This window comes from Lutzomyia longipalpis, chromosome 2 (assembly GCF_024334085.1).
Source record: "Lutzomyia longipalpis isolate SR_M1_2022 chromosome 2, ASM2433408v1".
NCBI classification, from domain to species: Eukaryota; Metazoa; Arthropoda; class Insecta; order Diptera; family Psychodidae; genus Lutzomyia; species Lutzomyia longipalpis.
Window position 1 is genome coordinate 9,521,991 of NC_074708.1, and position 24,113 is coordinate 9,546,103.

The 24,113-nt window shown below is 34.0% G+C and overlaps 1 protein-coding gene and 1 long non-coding RNA gene across 7 annotated transcripts in view; both read left to right on the top strand.

Moving 5' to 3' along the window:
- Positions 1-24,113, top strand: part of LOC129788984 (tyrosine-protein kinase Btk29A) — a 61,338-nt gene that overhangs the window by 15,630 nt on the left and 21,595 nt on the right. For 2 of the 6 annotated variants that reach the window (XM_055825552.1, XM_055825549.1), the window contains exon 1: positions 18,467-18,767. The exons of 2 other annotated variants lie outside the window; for them this stretch is intronic. The gene's annotated coding sequence lies outside the window, so the exon portion shown is untranslated. Of the gene's footprint in view, positions 1-18,466; positions 18,768-24,113 lie in introns of those variants that run through there. 2 more of the 6 variants (XM_055825553.1, XM_055825551.1) reach the window with 2 other exon arrangements.
- Positions 391-3,846, top strand: LOC129789171 (uncharacterized). Its single transcript, XR_008750428.1, has 3 exons — positions 391-1,181; positions 1,476-1,625; positions 1,699-3,846. It is a non-coding gene; the product is annotated as an uncharacterized LOC129789171 (long non-coding RNA).

Here is a 24,113-nt window from a genome sequence, read left to right on the forward strand (position 1 = left end):
AAAATTTGTTCTTTTTCGATACTTTTTTGCAACTAGCGCAACGTTGATATATACTTTCCTGCAACTATTTTTAAGGTGATTTTTTCAAAGTTAATTATTTTGCTTAAAATTGAGATTTTAGTGTGTTTTTAGGTAAATTATTCTTTGAGAAGTTGTAGAAAAGACTTTAGAATGCAAAAACACTTAAATTTTTCAAGTTATTGAAATAATAAAAAAAATCTTGCAACTTTGGCAACATTGCGATAAAGTATACTGCATCGTTTTCCATGCAACCATATTCGCAACTTTAGCAACTAAGAAATAAACTCTCTTGCAACGTTGCTTCAGAGTTTCCAAAGTGCAAGGTGTTTGTTGGGATCTTTTAATCAAAGGACTTTTGTTCTTTTGACCAATAATTTCTGTTACTTGAGTTGCTTCATGAATTTTGTCCGCAGAATTTCTATATTTTAGCTGTGTTTCTTTCAGACACAGCTTTTTGTGTACCGAGCAAAATCGAAAGTCGTCAGATCAGGCTCAAACTTGGGATGAGCACAAATTAGGGTCCCCACATTCCAAAAAACGTATGCGCCAAAAAATTTTTTTTCCGGCCGGCCGGCCGTCTGCAGTATAACACTAAATTGCGAGGGAACTGTGATAGATAGAGACTTGCGGTAAACCTATAAACCAATACCTATAAACCGGTTTTGCCTATATCTCAGATATCTTAAAATCTGAAATTTTGATATGTTGTAGGGGACATCAAGCTCTCAACATACCCTACAACTCTCTAGAACATCCGAAGTTTCAAAAGTGACCGCTAGAGGGCCAAAAAACGAAAACAAAATTTTCGATGAATATCTCGAAAACGGCGACATATTGTTACGATTTTTGGGAGAAATGAAATTACCGGAAATAAACAAACGGTTATTATGAATTTAAATGAAACGAAACACGGCGAAATGCCGAAAGAGATTAAGATGAAGAAGAAGAAGATAGGACCCATCAAAAATATGTTTCGAGGTCGGTCGGCAGCTAAAATTTTGTCCGCAGTTTATTTTTTCATTCGGGTGAATTTATCTCGCTTTGGGAGCGTTCGGTGTGGGTGCAGAAAATTTCCGCGGTTTTCTTCAAAAATTCGTCAATTTGAGACTTTGTGGTTTGAGAGTGCAAAAATGATGGAAAATTCACGCAGAAGAGATGCGGTAAGTAATTTTACGATTTTCTTAATTAATTTGGGTAATTTTATCTTTTTGATCCTACTAGATTTCACAAATATCTTTTGTGGAATGTTTTAGTAGCATCAGATTGATGAAATTGATAGAAAACAATGAGAAAAAATTAATTATTTTGATCTAAAAATTCTTCATTGCAAAAAAAGAGCCCGAAATTGATTTTTCTTTTTTTTTTTTTAAATTAATTTTCTCAAGATAAAAAAACAAAAACTTTTGTAAACAAGAAAAAAAAGAACAATTTATCAATTTTTTTCTATATTTCAGATCGTTTTTGGAACACAATCAGTGCCCAGGATGACCAGCCCGGAAGCCTTACCCGGATGCCCTATTCCCGGATGGCCTGCCTGAATGCTCTACCCGGATGCCCTACCCGCTTCTGCTTTAATTTTTGACAACATTCCAAAATGCGGAAATGTATGTTAATTCTTCTGATTCGTATTTTTTCAAAAAATTCATTATTATTCTAAACTTTTTTTCCATATTTTAGATCCGTTTGAAGCACAAAACTGTCCGTGCCTGGCTTCAGTCCTCAATTTCTGGGATCCGGTCTTACACAACTTTATGCAACATAATTTTCCGGAAATGGAAGGTGAGAAAGATGAAAAAATATTTAGAATACTTTTTCCCGGTCACAAAGGTGAAGAGGAGAGATCATCTGAAAAGCGGCCCAGCATCGAAGGAGACAGCAGGAGAAGGAAAAGGCAACGCCGGATATATTTTTTCAATATTTTTTTGTAAATTTTAAAAATATTAAATAAATCTATATAATAAAGAAAGGTCTGTTTGTTGGTAATCTTCCGTCGTGTTCGGCTATACAAATCTACACCGTTTGACCGATTGCGATGAAATTTGGTACAGACGCTCCTTATATCAGTCTGTTTCGAGTGGCCGTATTCATTTTCCCCCCAAAGCCCCCCTTTAGGTGGCCCCCATATAAAATTCATGCATTTTTTGCGAATTTTTGAATTTGGCGCCGGAAATGTTGCTTGAAAATGATTTCTTCTCTTTGCAAATTTATTTCTTTGGGTTTAAATGAGTGGCCCTATTTTTTTTACTTATAAACCATCACAATTTTTTTCTCCAAAATTTGCGCGAAGCGCAACAAGTCCCCGCGAAGCGGGGCGAGGTAAATTGGAGCGAAGCGACAATTTACCTCGTTAATAATAATTTGCAAAAAAAACGCTTTTTTTTTAAATTCAAAACGAATTTCAACAGTATAACAGATTGATGAATTTTTTCAGAAAACTGCGGAAATATTCTGCAGAAAAAGTGTCCCAGCGCTATACAAAATTTCTAAAGAATTTCTAAAGAACACGTGTTCAGAATACCTTTAGTGCTTTCGAATTTTTCTGCAGAAATTCGGCAGCTAGTTTTTGATGGGGAGGAGAGGTCATAACCTCAAAGTTTTACCCCCAAAACCTTATATAAGTGCGGGAAGTGACTGCAGAAATGCCTCGGATTCCATGAGCTCCACACTAAGAAGAAGAGGAGCTGTTGGTAGCCAGCCACCTAGAAGGCAGAAGAAACACCCCGATTCCACGAGCCCCCAGTCTGAGAGGAGCGTTTGTGGCAGTGTCGAGCCAGGAAGGATGTCAATTGACTTAACTCACACCGGGATCCAGGGCGTGAGGAGAGATCTCACAAAATCCCCAATCACCCGAAAATCTGTCGGAGAATCTAGTGGGCCCGAATCGAAGGATGTCTTGGATGATGATCTACCATATTGGAGTCATTTATCGTCCACTTCCTGCCCAGTGCCTCGCTCCAGGGAGGCTCATCCCCATCAGGAGCCACGAGGTCGTACCCGGATAGACCAAGCTTTGGTCATCTCCCACACTGGTGAAGAAATCAATGCCCACTGCTGCATCCCAAGGAGATTCATCACGAAGTGATTCACGGCGGAACAATAGATCCGGAAGGTAGCTCCATTGCTTTTCCGGAGGCTGCCCTAACTCTTACCTGGGATTATTCTTCAGAATTTATGCCACACTTATTCTTAAAAATAAATAGATGTTCCTGAGGTGACCTATGCTGTTTTTCTTCCCCCCCCTCTCTCTTCTAGGCTCTCGTGGAATCTCATTCTTTGGGGCTACTTTAAAGCCGAATATGATAAGGGTAAATTTCGTCACAAAAAATTTTTTTTTTAAAATTTTTTGATATATTGTAGCTGACTATATTATCTAGGCTCCATGCCAAAAATGCAGAAAATCTATGGATCCGTTCTCGAGATATAGCCTTCCAAAGTTGGCATGTCATATCTCGGGTTCTACAAGTCTGATCTTGATCAACTCAAGCGCAAATGAAAGGTTTCGTGAAACTCTACAAATGTCTAGAACATTGCAACTTCGAGAAATGACCGCAAGAGACGCTAAAATCGAAAACAAAACTTTCGAAAATTTCGAACTCGAATTTTTTGAAAATGGCGACATAATTTTTTTTCGTTTTTCGATATGTTATAGCTGACTTCAAGACATGACTTTTCAACTTTTCCCGACTTTACACGTATTTAAATTAATTCGCGTTCTAAGTTTGCTTTCACAAAATTGGTACACGGAAAGAAACACAGCTCTCGTAAGCTTGGTCAGCTTACCAGTACATTTCCTAATTTTCTTTACACGATCTTGAAGTAATAAAACTCCCCTATACACCAATGTAGAATTCATCACGAAATATGAATAGATTTTAATTCTATGACGATTGAAAAAAGTCGAATTGGCTACTTTTGTCAGCAAAATCCTCCAAGGGTTAAAAAGATTTACTGAGATTTTGGTCCAAATATAACAGGGGTATTTTTCCGAAGAACTGTGGCCTTGTCCGTTCCTTGGCCTTTGAGCGCAGAAGCACAGGAATTTGACTTCAAATCCCAGAGGCTCCTGGCAGGTAGAAGCGAATCCAGAATATTCGGAATCAAACCTTTTTCCATATTCTAAAACAGACTGCTTTTTAATCTATGGAAATGTCTCATGTGGTCTTTCAAAACATAATTCACAAAAAATTCAATATTTTTCCACATAAAATATCCTGAAACAAATCCAAATACTCAAATTCATGTAGAATAATCGTCAATATGGTCTATACGTTGACGCTAAATAATATTTCTATGGATAAAAAACTCACAAAAAAATTGAAAAGGCACCTCGACAGGTCCTTACAAATCATATGATTTTGTAAAAAAAATCTTACAAGTAATAAGAAAAATTTCAGCCAGAATACCAAAATCTTTCCTTTTCTATTATGGCGTAAAATGTGTCTCGGCTACTTGGTCTAGATGTAAAACTTTTTAGACCTTAAAATTTTAGAAGCTTTTTGTGAAAATGTCAAAAAACCTTGTAACTCACGAATTGTAAGAAACGAAAAGAAAATATTTTTGCTAGAATCTACCTCATATGCAAATAAATAACTTGTGTGGGAGAAAAAATCGGGCGCAGTCTTAATAACTTTTGTTTTTTTTATTAATTCCATTTTCTTTTTTGACTATTTAATTCAACTTTTTATATCTTTTAATCAAATGATTTAGTTATTTCGACCAAATAAATTCTGTTACTTGAGTTTCTTCATGACCTTTGACCGAAGAATTTCTGTATTTTTGACAATTTTTTTTGGCTTTTTTAATAATTTTATTCAGCTTTTATTGTCTTTTAACAAAATGACTTTGGTTTTTCGACCAAATAAATTCTGTTACTTGATTTACTTCATGACCTTTGACCGAAGAATTTCTGTATTTTGACAATTTTTTTTGGCCTTTTTAATAATTTTATTCAGCTTTTATTGTCTTTTAACAAAATGACTTTGGTTTTTCGACCAAATAAATTCTGTTACTTGAGTTTCTTCATGACCTTTGACCGAAGAATTTCTGTATTTTTGACAATTTTTTTTGGCCTTTTTAATAATTTTATTCAGCTTTTATTGTCTTTTAACAAAATGACTTTGGTTTTTCGACCAAATAAATTCTGTTACTTGATTTACTTCATGACCTTTGACCGAAGAATTTCTGTATTTTTGACAATTTTTTTTGGCCTTTTTAATAATTTTATTCAGCTTTCATTGTCTTTTAACCAAAGATCTTTGTTATTTCGACCAAATAAATTCTGTTACTTGAGTTGCTTCATGACTTTTGACTGAATAATTTCTGTATTTTTGACAATTTTTTTTGGCCTTTTTAATAATTTTATTCAGCTTTTATTGTCTTTTAACCAAAGATCTTTGTTATTTCGACCAAATAAATTCTGTTACTTGATTTACTTCATGACTTTTGACTGAATAATTTCTGTATTTTTGACAATTTTTTTTTGGCCTTTTTAATAATTTTATTCAGCTTTTATTGTCTTTTAACCAAATGACTTTGGTTTTTCGACCAAATAAATTCTGTTACTTGATTTACTTCATGACCTTTGACCGAAGAATTTCTGTATTTTTGACAATTTTTTTTGGCCTTTTTAATAATTTTATTCAGCTTTCATTGTCTTTTAACCAAAGATCTTTGTTATTTCGACCAAATAAATTCTGTTACTTGAGTTGCTTCATGACTTTTGACTGAATAATTTCTGTATTTTTGACAATTTTTTTTGGCCTTTTTAATAATTTTATTCAGCTTTCATTGTCTTTTAACCAAATGACTTTGGTTTTTCGACCAAATAAATTCTGTTACTTGAGTTTCTTCATGACCTTTGACCGAAGAATTTCTGTATTTTTGACAATTTTTTTTGGCTTTTTTAATAATTTTATTCAGCTTTTATTGTCTTTTAACAAAATGACTTTGGTTTTTCGACCAAATAAATTCTGTTACTTGATTTACTTCATGACCTTTGACCGAAGAATTTCTGTATTTTGACAATTTTTTTTGGCCTTTTTAATAATTTTATTCAGCTTTTATTGTCTTTTAACAAAATGACTTTGGTTTTTCGACCAAATAAATTCTGTTACTTGAGTTTCTTCATGACCTTTGACCGAAGAATTTCTGTATTTTTGACAATTTTTTTTGGCCTTTTTAATAATTTTATTCAGCTTTTATTGTCTTTTAACAAAATGACTTTGGTTTTTCGACCAAATAAATTCTGTTACTTGATTTACTTCATGACCTTTGACCGAAGAATTTCTGTATTTTTGACAATTTTTTTTGGCCTTTTTAATAATTTTATTCAGCTTTCATTGTCTTTTAACCAAAGATCTTTGTTATTTCGACCAAATAAATTCTGTTACTTGAGTTGCTTCATGACTTTTGACTGAATAATTTCTGTATTTTTGACAATTTTTTTTGGCCTTTTTAATAATTTTATTCAGCTTTTATTGTCTTTTAACCAAAGATCTTTGTTATTTCGACCAAATAAATTCTGTTACTTGATTTACTTCATGACCTTTGACCGAAGAATTTCTGTATTTTTGACAATTTTTTTTGGCCTTTTTAATAATTTTATTCAGCTTTCATTGTCTTTTAACCAAAGATCTTTGTTATTTCGACCAAATAAATTCTGTTACTTGAGTTGCTTCATGACTTTTGACTGAATAATTTCTGTATTTTTGACAATTTTTTTTGGCCTTTTTAATAATTTTATTCAGCTTTCATTGTCTTTTAACCAAATGACTTTGGTTTTTCGACCAAATAAATTCTGTTACTTGAGTTTCTTCATGACCTTTGACCGAAGAATTTCTGTATTTTTGACAATTTTTTTTGGCTTTTTTAATAATTTTATTCAGCTTTTATTGTCTTTTAACAAAATGACTTTGGTTTTTCGACCAAATAAATTCTGTTACTTGATTTACTTCATGACCTTTGACCGAAGAATTTCTGTATTTTGACAATTTTTTTTGGCCTTTTTAATAATTTTATTCAGCTTTTATTGTCTTTTAACAAAATGACTTTGGTTTTTCGACCAAATAAATTCTGTTACTTGAGTTTCTTCATGACCTTTGACCGAAGAATTTCTGTATTTTTGACAATTTTTTTTGGCCTTTTTAATAATTTTATTCAGCTTTCATTGTCTTTTAACCAAATGACTTTGGTTTTTCGACCAAATAAATTCTGTTACTTGAGTTTCTTCATGACCTTTGACCGAAGAATTTCTGTATTTTTGACAATTTTTTTTGGCTTTTTTAATAATTTTATTCAGCTTTTATTGTCTTTTAACAAAATGACTTTGGTTTTTCGACCAAATAAATTCTGTTACTTGATTTACTTCATGACCTTTGACCGAAGAATTTCTGTATTTTGACAATTTTTTTTGGCCTTTTTAATAATTTTATTCAGCTTTTATTGTCTTTTAACAAAATGACTTTGGTTTTTCGACCAAATAAATTCTGTTACTTGAGTTTCTTCATGACCTTTGACCGAAGAATTTCTGTATTTTTGACAATTTTTTTTGGCCTTTTTAATAATTTTATTCAGCTTTTATTGTCTTTTAACCAAAGATCTTTGTTATTTCGACCAAATAAATTCTGTTACTTGAGTTGCTTCATGACTTTTGACTGAATAATTTCTGTATTTTTGACAATTTTTTTTGGCCTTTTTAATAATTTTATTCAGTTTTTATTGTCTTTTAACCAAAGATCTTTGTTATTTCGACCAAATAAATTCTGTTACTTGATTTACTTCATGACCTTTGACCGAAGAATTTCTGTATTTTTGACAATTTTTTTTGGCCTTTTTAATAATTTTATTCAGCTTTTATTGTCTTTTAACCAAAGATCTTTGTTATTTCGACCAAATAAATTCTGTTACTTGAGTTGCTTCATGACTTTTGACTGAATAATTTCTGTATTTTTGACAATTTTTTTTGGCCTTTTTAATAATTTTATTCAGCTTTTATTGTCTTTTAACCAAAGATCTTTGTTATTTCGACCAAATAAATTCTGTTACTTGAGTTGCTTCATGACTTTTGACTGAATAATTTCTGTATTTTTGACAATTTTTTTTGGCCTTTTTAATAATTTTATTCAGTTTTTATTGTCTTTTAACCAAAGATCTTTGTTATTTCGACCAAATAAATTCTGTTACTTGATTTACTTCATGACCTTTGACCGAAGAATTTCTGTATTTTTGACAATTTTTTTTGGCCTTTTTAATAATTTTATTCAGTTTTTATTGTCTTTTAACCAAAGATCTTTGTTATTTCGACCAAATAAATTCTGTTACTTGAGTTGCTTCATGACTTTTGACTGAATAATTTCTGTATTTTTGACAATTTTTTTTGGCCTTTTTAATAATTTTATTCAGCTTTTATTGTCTTTTAACAAAATGACTTTGGTTTTTCGACCAAATAAATTCTGTTACTTGATTTACTTCATGACCTTTGACTGAATAATTTCTGTATTTTTGACAATTTTTTTTGGCCTTTTTAATAATTTTATTCAGCTTTTATTGTCTTTTAACAAAATGACTTTGGTTTTTCGACCAAATAAATTCTGTTACTTGATTTACTTCATGACCTTTGACCGAAGAATTTCTGTATTTTTGACAATTTTTTTTGGCCTTTTTAATAATTTTATTCAGTTTTTATTGTCTTTTAACCAAAGATCTTTGTTATTTCGACCAAATAAATTCTGTTACTTGATTTACTTCATGACCTTTGACCGAAGAATTTCTGTATTTTTGACAATTTTTTTTGGCCTTTTTAATAATTTTATTCAGCTTTCATTGTCTTTTAACCAAAGATCTTTGTTATTTCGACCAAATAAATTCTGTTACTTGAGTTGCTTCATGACTTTTGACTGAATAATTTCTGTATTTTTGACAATTTTTTTTGGCCTTTTTAATAATTTTATTCAGCTTTTATTGTCTTTTAACCAAAGATCTTTGTTATTTCGACCAAATAAATTCTGTTACTTGATTTACTTCATGACTTTTGACTGAATAATTTCTGTATTTTTGACAATTTTTTTTTGGCCTTTTTAATAATTTTATTCAGCTTTTATTGTCTTTTAACCAAATGACTTTTGTTATTTTGATCAAATAATTTCCCTTATCCTCTAAAAGGGAATAAAAAAAGAATTCTTTTTCTTTAACTCAGTCTTTAATTGAAAAGCCTCTTTCATTTAAAGTATTAATGGGTATTGTAAAAGAGAAAGGAAAATGCTTTAAGAGAAAATAAAAGAAATATTTTTTTTTAATTTTGTTTTTTTTTTATTAAAAATCCTGTTAACGTGACTCATCCCAAATATAAGTTAGATCTGAAGATTTTGCATTTTAGAGTGCAATTCAGAAAAGCCGAAGTACTTCAGTAAAATTGACTGAATAATTCAGTTAAATGACATTGCGAAAATGCTGTAACTATTTGTATTGGTCAAAACGGCCGATGAACTTCAGTAAAATTAATCAAATAATTCAGTTAAAACGTATTGCCTGAGTGCTTCAACCAAATGAATTGGTCGAAACCACCTATAAACTTCAGTAAAATTGATAAAATAATTCAGTTAAAGCCTACCAATCATTTGAATTGGACAAAATATGTACTCCTTCACTGAATCAAACTGTTTAATATCACTTACCAAAGAAATTTGTTAAATCACCCCTTCACTGAAAAAAATGGTCAAATATCTTCCACTGTATTAATTTGTCAAAAAGACTGAAGTACTACAGTGGAAGACCGAGACCAAATAATTCAGTCCTGATCTTCCACTGTATTAATTTGTCGAAAAGACTGAAGTACTACAGTGGAAGACCGAGACCAAATAATTCAGTCCTGATCTTCCACTGTATTAATTTGTCGAAAAGACTGAAGTACTACAGTGGAAGACCGAGACCAAATAATTCAGTCCTGACCTTCCACTGTATTAATTTGTCAAAAAGACTGAAGTACTACAGTGGAAGACCGAGACCAAATAATTCAGTCCTGATCTTCCACTGTATTAATTTGTCAAAAAGACTGAAGTACTACAGTGGAAGACCGAGACCAAATAATTCAGTCCTGATCTTCCATTGTATTAATTTGTCAAAAAGACTGAAGTACTACAGTGGAAGACCGAGACCAAATAATTCAGTCCTGATCTTCCACTGTATTAATTTGTCGAAAAGACTGAAGTACTACAGTGGAAGACCGAGACCAAATAATTCAGTCCTGATCTTCCACTGTATTAATTTGTCAAAAAGACTGAAGTACTACAGTGGAAGACCGAGACCAAATAATTCAGTCCTGATCTTCCACTGTATTAATTTGTCAAAAAGACTGAAGTACTACAGTGGAAGACCGAGACCAAATAATTCAGTCCTGATCTTCCACTGTATTAATTTGTCAAAAAGACTGAAGTACTACAGTGGAAGACCGAGACCAAATAATTCAGTCCTGATCTTCCACTGTATTAATTTGTCGAAAAGACTGAAGTACTACAGTGGAAGACCGAGACCAAATAATTCAGTCCTGATCTTCCATTGTATTAATTTGTCAAAAAGACTGAAGTACTACAGTGGAAGACCGAGACCAAATAATTCAGTCCTGATCTTCCACTGTATTAATTTGTCAAAAAAACTGAAGTACTACAGTGGAAGACCGAGACCAAATAATTCAGTCCTGATCTTCCACTGTATTAATTTGTCAAAAAGACTGAAGTACTACAGTGGAAGACCGAGACCAAATAATTCAGTCCTGATCTTCCACTGTATTAATTTGTCAAAAAGACTGAAGTACTACAGTGGAAGACCGAGACCAAATAATTCAGTCCTGATCTTCCACTGTATTAATTTGTCGAAAAGACTGAAGTACTACAGTGGAAGACCGAGACCAAATAATTCAGTCCTGATCTTCCACTGTATTAATTTGTCGAAAAGACTGAAGTACTACAGTGGAAGACCGAGACCAAATAATTCAGTCCCGATCTTCCACTGCATTAATTTGTCGAAAAGACTGAAGTACTACAGTGGAAGACCGAGACCAAATAATTCAGTCCTGATCTTCCACTGTATTAATTTGTCAAAAAAACTGAAGTACTACAGTGGAAGACCGAGACCAAATAATTCAGTCCTGATCTTCCACTGTATTAATTTGTCGAAAAGACTGAAGTACTACAGTGGAAGACCGAGACCAAATAATTCAGTCCCGATCTTCCACTGCATTAATTTGTCAAAAAAACTGAAATACTACAGTGGAAGACCGAGACCAAAAATTCAGTCCCGATCTTCCACTGTATTAATTTGTCAAAAAAACTGAAATACTACAGTGGAAGACCGAGACCAAATAATTCAGTCCTGATCTTCCACTGTATTAATTTGTTTTTTTTTTTTTTTTTTATACCCCCCCAAAAACCATGGTAGGTCTAGCGAACTTTAGAGTTCATTATTGACCGACAGAACCAAGTACAAAATTAATACAATTAAAAAAAAACATAGAGACTAAACTAAACACTTTGGACGGCCATTAAATTCTTGGACTTATAAGGAAATACCATGCCTTTTTAGAAAGGCTACAATTGCAAAAATGGAGTCTGGTTTTTTCATCTCCAAACAGCAGGCTAAAATATCCCTACTATATAGACCTGGACACATTGTACGACAGGATTCCATAAGTTCGGCTCTACCTCCTACATACCTTTCACAATAAAAAAGAACATGATCTACATCCTCAGGCGTATTGCACATGTTACAATTAAGGCTCTCAACAATATTGATACGGAATAAATGGGCATTTAACCTGTAATGATTTGCAATGATTCTATTGACGAGGCATAAACCGTCTCTCCTAATGCCTGTCAACCTGTGAAACCACGGAGTGAGTCTACAAGAAGGAAGAATCGAAAAACATAGGCGGCCTCTGTCTTCATTTTGCCAATATACTTTCCACTGCAATAAACAATCATCATTGATGGATTTAAAGAAATCTTCCTTTCTAAGGCACACTGGATCACCCACATCATTAGCAGTAGCCGCTCTTGCCAGCAAGTCTACTTTCTCATTGCCAGTTACACCCACATGAGAGGGAATCCACATGAAAACTACCTCCTTGCCCGAGTTGTTAATTTCTCCAATCATCCTCAGTATGTCACTTGAAATATCTGCTTGAGACTTCAGAGACCAGCGGCTATCAATTTTCTGTAAACTCGACAATGAATCACTCAGGATAATTGCTCTTTGCAAATTCCCATTCGAAGTAACAACTCTTTCTAGTGCCATTTTAATTGCCACCAATTCCGCCGTGAATACAGAAGAGCAGCGACTCAAAGTTCTAGCATCACCAAAGTCAAACGTCTCATCCCACAGCGCTGAAGCAACGCCTTGTTGGGTTTTAGACCCATCTGTATAAATGATATGAGACATTTCGCTATTGAGCGACAAAAGCGCATTTCTGACAAATCCATTTGCATAGATTTGCCACATGTCCTTAGGAAAACTTTGCAGCTGTTCCCAGATTATAGTACAGAATTGAAATTGTGGGCGGTCAGTACTGAACTGCAGATTGTCATAGGTTTGTACATTTATTTCATTCCAACCAATTTCATCTAGCCATTTCAAGAGTTCGGTAAATGGACTTTTCGGGCAGTTTACCTTGATATACCTCAAGTCTCGCCACAACTGTACATGTCTGTCAGATGACCTGATTAGAAATCTTTCTGCAATGACTATAAATCTAAGATCCAACGGGCAAATACCTGCAATCACTTCAAGGCTACCTGTATGTGTGGACGTCATAAGACCCAAACAGATTCTCAACGAACGCCACTGTATTCTGTACAGTTTCATCATATGTGAATTGGCAGCTGTCCTGAAGACCAGTGATCCATACTCCATGACAGATCTTATCGTCGTTACATACAATGTCCTTAAGACGGACGGATGTGCACCCCATCTAAGACCACACACAGCCCGCAGAAAATTTACTCTCTTGCTACAAGACTCCGCAACTGCTCTGATGTGTGCTCCCCAGAGACACTTGCGATCGAACACCACCCCCAGATATCTAAATTTTTCAACAAGAGGAATGACATTGCTACCACATCTTACCTCAAAAAAGGGCAGGACATGTTTTTTTGTAAAAAGCATGGCTACAGATTTTTGAACTGAAATGGACAGACCTCGTTTTATTAGAAACGATTCAATTTTCAAACATAAGTTTGAAAGAACGTTCGCTATGACTTGAGGGTCCTTGTGGGCAAATCCTATTGCAATGTCGTCTGCATACTGCAGAACAAGACAATCCTGGGAGATGGTATTATCAATATCTCTGACATAAAGATTATAACAAAGGGGAGCTAACACTGAGCCCTGCGGTAATCCGACGGATCCTGATCTGCTTAAGATCTTACGATTGCCATCAAAGAATTCTAAGCACCGCTCAGAAAGTAGGCGACTCAAAAGCACGCCAATGTTCTGAGGCAAACCAATAGATACAAGATCCTGGCATAGCATATCGACCAGCACCCCATCATAGGCTGAGGATACATCAAGGAACACACACCCTAGTAACTTCTTCGCAGACCAAGCAATTTGTATCTTAACGCTCAGCTCGGCTAAACAATTCTGCGTACCAAAACCTCTACGAAAGCCCATTTGGGACTGTGGGATTAGATCGAGATCTGTTACCCAACTATCCAGACGTATCAGAATTAGCTTTTCAAAAACTTTACGAACCGCAGATAATATACAAATTGGTCTATAGTGTGCAACTTCAGACCCATCCTTATTAGGCTTGCGTATAGCGATAACTCTGGCAGAGAGCCATGGACTCGGAATTATGGCAGAACTCATGAAATCGTTAAAAATTTCAATTAGCACTTCAAGCCCATTCCTCGGCAGATTTTTCAAGAAACTCACTTTAATTTTATCCAAGCCAGCGGACTTATTTTTTGTGGAACTTAGTGCTGATTTTAACTCTGACATGGTAAAAAGAGACCAGTATTGCAAATGTGTTTCGCGGTTTTCAGGAGCTGTTGGGGCAATATGGAAAGGTCTACTAACAAACGGAGGTGCAAGTTTATCGGCAAAGCTCTCGAACATTGACTCATTCATATTTGTATTTCTGCTTCGACTTTGACCGCGGAATGATCTCGCCATATTCCACAACTCAGACAGAGAAGTAGAGCTTGAGAAGTTCTCACATCTTTCACGCCAATGCTCACTTTTCTTTTTACGGAAAAGCTTTCTAGCTTGGGCATCTTTCCTGCGGTAAGCTAGAAAATTATCTCTAGTCCCTGAATTACGAAACGTCGTAAAGCTTTCGAGTCTCTCGTTCCACGCTGCCACACATTCTGCATCAAACCACACTTGATCCCTGTTTTGCCCTTGACTATTGCCACTATTTGCTCTACATGGTCTTCTGTTCTCTGCTTCTTTAGCTGAGTCCCACATTAATTTGTTTAATTTTTCAAGTCTTGCTATAGGACATGGATCACTCACAGTAGCTAAGGATGACTCTACTGCCTCTTTGTATTTCTTCCAATCAACCCGCGCATCCCTAACAGAATCCTCATCTACTACCTCACTAGGCACATTTCTATTTAAATAAGCAAAATTGATTAATAAGGGAATGTGATCACTGCCCAAGGTTTCCTCAAACTGATCCCAACTTGAATCTAAAGCAATATTTTGTGACACAAATGTTATATCAATAGCACTACTAGGAACTGGAGGACAAGCAATTCTCGTTGGACGGCCATCAGTATTAATTTGTCAAAAAGACTGAAGTACTACAGTGGAAGACCGAGACCAAATAATTCAGTCCTGATCTTCCACTGTATTAATTTGTCAAAAAGACTGAAGTACTACAGTGGAAGACCGAGACCAAATAATTCAGTCCTGATCTTCCACTGTATTAATTTGTCAAAAAAACTGAAGTACTACAGTGGAAGACCGAGACCAAATAATTCAGTCCTGATCTTCCACTGTATTAATTTGTCAAAAAGACTGAAGTACTACAGTGGAAGACCGAGACCAAATAATTCAGTCCTGATCTTCCACTGTATTAATTTGTCAAAAAAACTGAAGTACTACAGTGGAAGACCGAGACCAAATAATTCAGTCCTGATCTTCCACTGTATTAATTTGTCAAAAAGACTGAAGTACTACAGTGGAAGACCGAGACCAAATAATTCAGTCCTGATCTTCCACTGTATTAATTTGTCAAAAAGACTGAAGTACTACAGTGGAAGACCGAGACCAAATAATTCAGTCCTGATCTTCCATTGTATTAATTTGTCAAAAAGACTGAAGTACTACAGTGGAAGACCGAGACCAAATAATTCAGTCCTGATCTTCCACTGTATTAATTTGTCGAAAAGACTGAAGTACTACAGTGGAAGACCGAGACCAAATAATTCAGTCCCGATCTTCCACTGCATTAATTTGTCAAAAAAACTGAAATACTACAGTGGAAGACCGAGACCAAAAATTCAGTCCCGATCTTCCACTGTATTAATTTGTCAAAAAAACTGAAATACTACAGTGGAAGACCGAGACCAAAAATTCAGTCCCGATCTTCCACTGTATTAATTTGTCAAAAAAACTGAAGTACGGAATGAATTAGTTAAATTTCATTCTGCGAAGCTCTTCCACCATTTTATTTCGTCGAAACGACCGAAATGCTTTAGTAAAATTGACTGAATAATTCAGTTAAGTGACATTGCAGGACCGCTTCAACCATTTTAAATGGTCGAAATGACCGAACTATTTCAGTGAAATTGACTAAATAATTCAGTTAAATCACCTAGCCGGAGTGTTTCAACTATTTGAATTTGTCAAAACGACCGATGAACTTCAATTAAATTGACAAAATAATTCAGTTAAAGCCTTTTGCGTGAGTGTTTTAACCATATTAATTGGTCAAAATCGATGAAAAAAATGGTTAAGTATCTTCGACCAAATAAATTAGTCAAAATACTCTCGATGAAAAAAAAATGGTCAAATATTGACCAAAAAAATTGGTCAAAAAAACAAAATTTTTGACCAAAGTAAAACAGTGGAAGATCGAGACCGAAATTTTCAGTTAAAAAAGCTGAAGTATTTTTAACAGTGTACAGAGAGAGTTCCTCCGCAGTGTCCATGACCTGTGTACGGAATATTGTGGGTATAATGAAAAAAAATTGAATTTGTCAGTGAATCTTTGATGAGAAATTGTGGGTGAGATGGTATTAGTTGGTATAACGATGAAGGGGTCACTGTCCCAATCATATTACATTGTCATGGAGAGAAGATTCATTTTACTCTACAAATGGATGCTTCCTATAAAGCCACAACTCAAAGCCATCCGCGCCACTTCCCAAAACTCATCAATTTGTCCCGCGCGTATCAGTTGAACGACCAATTTAACTGTTTGTGGTTCAATGCGGTGACTTTATGGGCGAGTAATTCCTCATTTCTTCACGGTTAATCCTTCATACGTTGAGCATTGAGAAAGGGGGTGGTATTCTATTGAATCTCTATTATGTGGTTTGTAGAGAAATTGTCTTGTAAAGGAAATTTTTAACTTATTTTCTACATGAAATGATTAGGAGGAAAAATCTCAGAAAAATGAAATCTAAAGCTGAAGCAAAATATCCCCAATAATCTTCAATCAAAATCAAATCGAAATGTCTGATGATAAAATTAAACAGTTGACCACATTTTCACTCAACAATAACATTCAGTTTTGCAATAGAGATAGTTCAACAAATGCACCATCTTGTCCGCAATGCTGCTTCTCTATACATATTCTTCCTGAGCAAACCGGATGTGAATATTTTCAGTATTCAATGTCTGTCGCTATCTGTCTGCAAATCTTCCTGTAATTCTCTTCCATTAGGATTCTAAAGCGCAAAATCCTTTTCTGAAATGATTAAATATTCTGCAATTGTCCTGGAAACATTTAATGCTCACATGGCTCACATGGTGTATTCTTATAATACTAAATACAGTTTAGAGAAGACTGGGGTTGAAGTGAGCAATTTAAATTATTTCTCTATTGCTCAAATTTTTTTGTAATTTTTATTAATTTTGATTTAATTTTCTATAATAGTTGGTATTTCTTCACAGCTGGCATTAAAGCTAAATAAATTACAACTTCTCCAAGTAACTAACACACCCCCTGGTCTTCCCTAAATGCAAAATGTTAATTTTCTTCTTTATTTTTGTAAGGAGTGGATTTAATTTTGAAACATTGCATCGAAATAATCACATCGCGTATAGCTCTGTATGAGGCAAAAGCAGCATACATGGTGCATCTTTTAGCATAGCTAGTAATTCTTTTGCAAAAATCTATTGTAGGATACATAAATATGTAGGTAATTTAGAGGTAGCACCATCGTATACATGAAAATTTGTAGTGTGTAACAAAATGATGCAGGTATCGAATGTGAATCACATTCACACCACCACGAAGGTGTGCGGACTGCTTACCAATTCCTGTCTTTCAACTTGTTGTTTTGCTTTGCTGTTTCTTTTATAATAAGAAAAATTTCTCTTCGTGTGTGACTACCATATGGTGTGGTGCCTCTCCTATACCACAAAAGAGGGGTTTACCATTTTGGAGGAGTTGAAATGAATATTTTTCTTTTCGGGTGAATTTTTTGGTGTCTTTTGTAGTCTCAACACATCTCTTCATTAATGGCAGATGGGCTTGGTTTTTTTTGTAGCTTAGCAAAGTCCCAAAAGGAAGTTTAATGTGTTTTGGGAGTTTCGCGAGAGAGAAAGGCTCTGCACGAGTGGCATTGAGTAAAAAGATCGGAAGAATTAAAGGTTTTTATTTTTAATTAATCTGTCTCTTGATATTATTATTCTTCACAAGATCATTGATTTGATTTATATAAGGAATACTAGTTCTTAATTACTTGTCTTACATATCAAACATTGTCAAGCAGTTGTATTATGCTACTGTAAGGCTGTATATATTTTTCTTTTGAGAGATATTGCAACAAAGTTGTAATTATATGGTTGCGATGTACTCAAACTATATGAATATTTAAAATATAAAGGCGATATATTCTCGATTTCCTTCTTGATGAATCATTAAAAGTGCATTTAATACTTACTCTACTAGTATGTTTATTAAAAAGAGTTGAATGATAAACCTCGCTGTAGTATTGCCTTCGTGTCGAATGTGATTACAACAATATATAATGAAGTTTGGGATCTCTTAGTGTGGTGCTTGCTTGCTTATAGCCACATGTATGCGAATGATGTTGAGCAGCAGCATACGAGTATGAAACCAAGCAAAGAGACTCCTATGTTGGGCTTGGAAGTTGTCTCTGGTGGTCGAATGGAGTCGCCAACACTACCTCGCTCCCTCGCATACATTCACCACGATGTTTGTCTCACAGGTGATTGGGGTCCAGAGCTCTCTGGCTAGTCGACGCAACTTCAGTCACATTTTAGAGTTGCTAATATATGAACGCGCGCATCCACTCTATCTCGAGAAAGTGTTCGGATTTTTTATTTGAAAACTCTTTATAAAAGAATTAAGGAATTTAAAAGAAAAATAAATAAATCTGAACGTCTTTTAGTCGATTAAAGTGTTGAGTGTGTTGTTTTTGTTCTTTTTAAAAGAAAACTTTAAAATTTATGTTAATAATTCAGTGTGTTTTATCGTCTACCGCAATATATTTTATATATATATTTGTTAATCTGTGCGTGATTGGTGACTTTGTACATTTATCACCTGAACTACAGTTAGTTCTCTCAACTGTCACCTTCAAATCTCTATTTTTCTTTTCTTTGTACCACCGCTCGATTCTTGAAACTTTTTTTTCTTATTGCTTTCTTATTTCAACACATGGATATACATTTAGCAGTTTTTAATAATTATGTAAATTCACGCGAAGATTGCGAAAATTTGCTGATTTCTCCTCCTTTTGCTCGTCTCTCTGTCTCTCCTTTGAGTCGTTTTGGACAGAGATGAAGATGAAAAGAGGAGAGAAAAAAAAGATGTACCACCTCGAATAACACTCCTACTTAAAAGTCCCGTGATATATATCTTCACATCTTTTGCACTCCTCCTAAAAGACTCTTCTAATAAACGTGTGATTCTTCTCTTTGGAGTTCATCAATATTTTCTCGCATATTTTTATACAAATCAATATTTTGAGAAATCGACTAATTTCTTTTTCTCTCTGTCTGTATTTTTCCACACAATTCATCCAGTTTTATGGCATTTTTAGTGGCTTGTACTACTTGAGTTGTGCGGGAGGTGGGGCACAGAGGGTGCTTTATAGCAAAAAGGAGAAGGAAATTAAATGTTCACCGGTCACTTTTTTAGTTACCTACTTGTATGTATATAGATAGTTGGATCTTTTTTCGATGAATGCGTTTGATATGTACATTTTATAGCTATATATAGTTGAATGTATGCTGTAGCTCGTTGTCTCTCTCTGTCGCACCTTTCGAAGGTGTATCTGGCGGAGAAACAGGTTTTCCGTGTTAAGAAAATGGAAATTAAATGTATGTATGAATATGATACAATTAAGAGAAACGCACACGCCAAGAAAAATAAAATAAGATTAGACAAGTGTGAAATCCAGAATGTTATTTAAGAGAGAAAACACAACGTCCAAGGATTTCGAGATTCTCGTCCAATCTTATTCAATTTATTGTCTCCCGCATTTAATTCTCTCCAAAAAATGCTTCTGCTCTTTAGTTTTTGGGTGCTCTCATCTTGTGTGTTGTTGTTGTTAATATAAATTGTGGGTCGAAGACAAAATGCGCCAATTCGTCAGAGGTCATCCATCATCAGTTTTTTTCTTCACAAAAATGTTGCCTATATAGGTTGCAGAGAGCATGAAAGACGCAATCTTAAATGGCTCTATAATGCGGTATTTTTGTGAGTGTTATTTCAAAAGCATGAAAGTATATAATTTATTGTAGTTTAAAAGTTGAAAAATTTTCCAGTTCTCAATTCTATGAAATTTGACGACGAACGATGTTGAAGATCTGTTTTATGAGATTATGGATGAGGTGTTGTATTGCGATGGTATGGGAAGATAGACTAAATTCTTCTCTTTTGATATTTAATATACATTTGGAATACAGAAGCATCGCTATATAAGATAGTACGTATAGTTTGTGCGGTACACGTTAAAGAAGTTTATTCGTCTTCTGTAGGAAAAATTGCCCATTCAACGAAATAATCGGGAAAAACGTAATCATAGATAATAAAAGCAACACAAGAAATCGTCCAATAAATTTGCAATTTTCCACTATGATGGAAATCTTCTAATTCTTAATTCTCTTTTGCAGTTTCAACTTTTTTTTAAAAATATTTAAATACATATTAAGATTTTCCTAAAATGAATTGACTGGAGAGATTTCTCAGGTTGTGTACCGCTCGTGCTATATAGTTTTCTTCTCAAAAACTATATGTATACATAATGCCTTATATTAATTCTCTTACTTGCCTCACCTTCTTTCTCCAATGGGCTTTTTTAACACAAAATAGAGGGAAGATATGGGGAGGGAGAAAAAATGGGCATACGTGGAGCGAGGAAGAGATGTTGGACGGGTGCACAAGTGGCTGACTTATTGGGAAGTTCAATGGCTCTCTAGGCCGAAATGTATATCCCCGAGGAGGAGAAGAAACTTCAAATACACAGCATGGAGCACACACCAGCGAATGAGAAGCAAAAGTAATCCATGTTGTGCACTGGGGATCTCTTATACAGTTGTTTGGGTACTTTAACGCGAAGGAGTTTGTATTCAGATCTTCGTCTCCAATTTTTAATGTGAGAACATACCCAAGAGAAGATTTATATGCACACATTCATGGTGCAACTTTTCAATGATTCCAATCGTTTTCTCATCTATCTGCACGAGCTCTTTTGCGGGTATTGTTTAAAATGCATTTTCTTACTGGGCATGATAGTTTCTGAACACCTCACTTTGAAATCTAAAACAATACGAAGGTATTTTCCTTTTGAGATCCTTGTCTTATTCCATCTTCTTTTACTGTTCAAATTTCTTCTCCCTCAATTCCATGAATCACGCGCCCCCAATTTGTTGAAAAGAATGAACCACAAGTACCTTCCTCTTGACCCATTTTTCTTTCTCTCTCTATCTTGCGCGAGATTTATATAAATATTCAGAGATTTGCAAAAAAAATCAAAGAAAGATTTGCACGACATACCGTAACCATTGTGACAAGTGTTAACGAGGTTCTAAGGACTCTCCTCTTTTAGCGTGAAAAAGATGGAAACCTACATATAGTGAGATGATGTTCAATTGTTAAATAAATGTAAATTAATAATCCAGAAGATCATCCCACATTTTGAGGGGGCTTTTTTTCGGTGAACACACTTGAAAACCAACTTACGACCTACTTAAGTGTTGTGAATCAATTGTTAAATCAATTTTCTCCATACAATTCATATTTTTCTGCTGACATTTCAATTTATTGCCCCATCTTGCGATGCTTCGTGAGAAGACCAATGCCTCTTTTTTTCTTTAAAGAAAAAAACTTCTTTCAATTAGCTGCAATGATTGGCCCCACACCCATCCTTGGATATTTTTTGGCTCAATCTATGTTTTGTATTTTATTCAATGGTTTTGCACATCTCCAGTCTTTTGATACCTTTTGTGGGGGCTAAGCAATTACTTTTAAAACAACCCAGGGCCTTGGGCTTTCAGTTAAGAAGGTAGTCGCGATGTTGTGAATTAAAATAAAATTAAAAAGTTCATACATTGCGTTTTTTATTTTTGTATTTTTTTTTGATTTTTGTAAGTCTCAAGATATTTATGTTCAAATTAAAGAATAACATATAGATTTTATAGTTCTGTGTCTAGACTATTAAAAATATATATTTTTGCTATAAATAAAATACAAAATCTTTCAAGAATTCTTATAAGTCGAAAGAAAAAGAAAATATTTTCTACAAAATCAAGGTCTTACATTCAGATTCTGTGAAACTTGTGAACTTATCCATATAAGCTGAAGTCACACTGCGAAACAAAAAAAAGATAAACGGTTTCAAATGTTTACTTCCGCTTAATTTTAGTTAATTTAAAAATTAACAAGAAATAGGAAGAACCAATCCTTTGTTATTTCTTTAATCTTATATTTCCAATCAATATTTTTTTCACGATCGCATACAGTGATCAGTAAATGCAATAAGATAAAGGTCAATTTATTGATGGATTCACAAAGTATTTGTTTTATATTGAAAGGTGAGAGGAGTTGAATAATGATTCTTTGTATGAGAAGAAGGTGTCTGTAAGACAGGTTCTTGATCTCTGACGCCTTCCTAAATAACAGGCATTAGTGTGAACTTTTGCAATTATCAATTTATAGAAACACATCGCTGAATGATGTCAGATTTTTATTAGCAAATCTCCAATATAATAATATGACTATTTTGCGCTGTTGCTATAAAGTATTAGTTTAGAATTGAATATGAATGGGGAGGTAATAAATATGGGAAATGTAGATAATAATGCTAAATTATATTTTTCTCTATGGCGGGTTTTTTTTATGTAGCGTCATTCGCGCAAACCAGGAAAATCGTCAATTTTCTTAAGAATCATCACAATACGTGGAATGTCACATGTTTTGCCGATACGTAGCACGTAATGTCTAATGAATTTTTACTTGCAATTTATTTTTAAAAGCCGATAATTAACTGACGGAATTGATTGAGTTGATGAGAATACGCGGCGAAGAAGGTAATCGACGTTAACAGCATCACATAGGGAAGAACATACCAAAGGCTTTTCTTTTTCTAACTATTTATACATCATCTTTTATATGTATTTTATAGAGTAGTGATTGGGTGTAATTTATTAAAATATCGCCACTAACTCAAAACCGTTAATGAATAATTCATCCCTAGGTTAAGAGAAAAAAAGGTGATGGAAGAAATGGCATCGCGAAGAGAGATTTATACTTAAGGAATGTCTCTCATGGTGAAGATACACACGAAGATGCATTTCGAACGGTACTCAATGATTCAATGGGCTTTTTCCCTCAAACCATTCAATCGTTGATGACTTTGTTGCGATTACTCAACAACAATAATTAATTTTGTTGACGGGAGGACTTCTGATTATTCTCTCTTATCATTAAATTCCACCATAGGCACAACGTATGTGTTATTAATGTTGTGAGCAGCTTGCACAGTATAATGTCTCTTAATTGCTCACACGTTAGATGCTATACCTCTTCATCCAATCTTTCTCAGTTTAGATTCTTACGCTACGTATATATAGTTGAATTTATTGGCGAAAGAAATGCAAGCATAAAGATGAATTGAGAGACATTATCATTCCACTGCAAAATATGATTTGCTTTTAATTGGCAACTGTCTCATTTTACATACACAAATACCTTCCGCATGATTACATTATAAATACCCATAAATTAATTACATAGCTCCTAGCGCGTAGCTACTGAAATACGCAGCGATGTAGAGTACCTACAAAATGTAAATCTTTCAATTCAGGATGTCCTAGATATTTTTTTTTGTACAAAAAATAGAGATAAAATTGAGACATGAAAAATATTGTAGAAAGGATGAGAAAATTTTCATAAAAAGTCAAAAATATGTTTAATTTTCCGCAAGAATTAGTCGAAAAAACTTCGAGAAAGCTTTATCCCAAAAATTTACAAGCCACACCTCCATAAGAAAAATTACCACTTGAAGCATATGCTTCATTTGCTCTTTGTACAGAAAGAACTAAAATAAGTTACAAAGAGGGTGACCTAATAAAAAAAATCACCCCACTTCCCCTACTAACTCATTGAATCACTAATTATATATTTTTCACAAAACATTTCGCAACAAGACAAAGTAATATAAACTATTAATTGAAAATTATCTCTCCTTACAAATTATTTCCTCATTTATTTCTTTGGACAATTAAATTCAATATTTTATTTATACGTTCAAAAAAAAAAATAAAAAAATTAAAGAACGAGGAAGATTTATAAACGCTAAAGAGGAAAAAAAAAGAATATGAAAAAATAAAGCAAAAAGATTGAAATGATGTGTAACGAGATTTAAAAGCCCAGAAGGTTCAATTTGAATTTTTAT